The sequence below is a fragment of the Saccoglossus kowalevskii genome, chromosome 16, assembly GCF_978046115.1.
Source record: "Saccoglossus kowalevskii chromosome 16, keSacKowa6.1, whole genome shotgun sequence".
Taxonomy (NCBI): Eukaryota; Metazoa; Hemichordata; class Enteropneusta; family Harrimaniidae; genus Saccoglossus; species Saccoglossus kowalevskii.
This window is the reverse complement of record NC_140656.1, coordinates 29,315,939-29,319,316: the sequence shown is the minus strand read 5'-3', so window position 1 is coordinate 29,319,316 and position 3,378 is coordinate 29,315,939.

Sequence of the window (3,378 nt, the reverse complement as noted above, 5' to 3'; positions counted from 1 at the left end):
TTGATTTTGTTTGGTATTCAATTACTGAGTTCTATATTTACATATATAGAGATGCTCATTACTATTATAACCCTTGCATATTCCTCAGTGTTGCCATACAAGGAAATACTCGCAACCATACTGTCGAGTGTACTCTTGAAGCAAGACCAGTGTTCTGATGCTGTATGAATGCATATTTGACAAAATGTTACTTGCCAGATTTGTGGAATCATCCAAATGCTAAGGATAGGTTTTACAACACTTTGGATGATGCCTTACATATGACACAAATATATCTGTATTTGGGGTGGTGATTTCAATGCAAGGGTGGGCAGAGTAGAGGTGGTTTATAAATATATAAGCAATGTCAAACTGCAAACGTTTAGTCTAAAATAAATTTTACAAAAGAAAAAGACGCGCAGATAAGTGTCATTGTAGCTTTATTTGACGATTGGCCAATATGAAACACATAGGTAAGTGTCATTGTAGCTTTATTTGACGATTGGCCAATATAAAACGCGTAGATAAGTGTCATTGTAGCTTTATTTGACGATTGGCCAATATGAAACACATATATAAGTGTCATTGTAGCTTTATTTGATGATTGACCAATATAAAACACATAGATAAGTGTCATTGTAATTTTATTTGACGATTGGCCAATATAAAACACATAGATATTAAGTGTCATTGTAGCTTTATTTGACGATTGGCCAATATAAAACACATAGATAAGTGTCATTGTAACTTTATTTGACGATTGGCCAATATAAAACACATAGATAAATGTCATTGTAGCTTTATTTGACGATTGGCCAATATAAAACACGTAGATAAGTGTCATTGTAGCTTTATTTGACGATTGGCCAATATGAAACACATAGGTAATTGTCATTGTAGCTTTATTTGATGATTGACCAATATAAAACGCGCATATAAGTGTCATTGTAGCTTTATTTGACGATTGGCCAATATGAAACACATAGGTAAGTGTCATTGTAGCTTTATTTGACGATTGGCCAATATAAAACACAGATAAATGTCATTGTAGCTTTATTTGACGATTGGCCAATATAAAACACGTAGATAAGTGTCATTGTAGCTTTATTTGACGATTGGCCAATATGTAACACATATATAAGTGTCATTGTAGCTTTATTTGATGATTGACCAATATAAAACACATAGATAAGTGTCATTGTAGCTTTATTTGACGATTGGCCAATATAAAACACGTAGATAAGTGTCATTGTAGCTTTATTTGACGATTGGCCAATATGAAACACATATATAAGTGTCATTGTAGCTTTATTTGATGATTGACCAATATAAAACACATAGATAAGTGTCATTGTAGCTTTATTTGACAATTGCCCAATATAAAACACATAGATAAGTGTCATTGTAATTTTATTTGACGATTGGCCAATATAAAACACATAGATATTAAGTGTCATTGTAGCTTTATTTGACGATTGGCCAATATAAAACACATAGATAAGTGTCATTGTAACTTTATTTGACGATTGGCCAATATAAAACACATAGATAAATGTCATTGTAGCTTTATTTGACGATTGGCCAATATAAAACACGTAGATAAGTGTCATTGTAGCTTTATTTGACGATTGGCCAATATGAAACACATAGGTAATTGTCATTGTAGCTTTATTTGATGATTGACCAATATAAAACGCGCATATAAGTGTCATTGTAGCTTTATTTGACGATTGGCCAATATGAAACACATAGGTAAGTGTCATTGTAGCTTTATTTGACGATTGGCCAATATGAAACACATAGGTAATTGTCATTGTAGCTTTATTTGACGATTGGCCAATATAAAACACGTAGATAAGTGTCATTGTAGCTTTATTTGACGATTGGCCAATATGTAACACATATATAAGTGTCATTGTAGCTTTATTTGATGATTGACCAATATAAAACACATAGATAAGTGTCATTGTAGCTTTATTTGACAATTGCCCAATATAAAACACATAGGTAATTGTCATTGTAGCTTTATTTGATGATTGATCAATATAAAACGCGCATATAAGTGTCATTGTAGCTTTATTTGACGATTGGCCAATATGAAACACATAGGTAAGTGTCATTGTAGCTTTATTTGACGATTGGCCAATATGAAACGCATAGATAAGTGTCATTGTAGCTTTATTTGACGATTGGCCAATATAAAACACATATATAAGTGTCATTGTAGCTTTATTTGATGATTGGCCAATATAAAACACATAGATAAGTGTCATTGTAGCTTTATTTGACGATTGGCCAATATAAAACACGTAGATAAGTGTCATTGTAGCTTTATTTGACGATTGACCAATATAAAACACATAGATAAGTGTCATTGTAACTTTATTTGATGATTGGCCAATATGAAACGCATAGATAAGTGTCATTGTAGCTTTATTTGACGATTGGCCAATATAAAACACATAGATATTAAGTGTCATTGTAATTTTATTTGACGATTGGCCAATATAAAACACATATATAAGTGTCATTGTAGCTTTATTTGACGATTGGCCAATATAAAACACATAGATATTAAGTGTCATTGTAGCTTTATTTGACGATTGGTCAATATAAAACACATAGATAAGTGTTATTGTAGCTTTATTTGACGATTGGCCAATATAAAACACATAGATAAGTGTCATTGTAGCTTTATTTGACGATTGGCCAATATAAAACACATAGATAAATGTCATTGTAACTTTATTTGGCGATTGGCCAATATAAAACACATAGATATTAAGTGTCATTGTAGCTTTATTTGACGATTGGCCAATATAAAACACATATATAAGTGTCATTGTAGCTTTATTTGACGATTGGCCAATATAAAACACATATATAAGTGTCATTGTAGCTTTATTTGACGATTGGCCAATATAAAACACATAGATAAATGTCATTGTAACTTTATTTGACGATTGGCCAATATAAAACACATAGATAAGTGTCATTGTAGCTTTATTTGACGATTGGCCAATATGAAACGCATAGATAAGTGTCATTGTAGCTTTATTTGACGATTGGCCAATATGAAACGCATAAATAAGTGTCATTGTAGCTTTATTTGACGATTGGCCATTATAAAACACATAGATAAATGTCATTGTAACTTTATTTGACGATTGGCCAATATAAAACACATATATAAGTGTCATTGTAGCTTTATTTGATGATTGACCAATATAAAACACATAGATAAGTGTCATTGTAATTTTATTTGGCGATTGGCCAATATAAAACACAGATAAGTGTCATTGTAGCTTTATTTGACAATTGGCCAATATAAAACACATAGATAAGTGTCATTGTAATTTTATTTGGGCTTGGCCAATATAAAACACATAGATAAGTGTC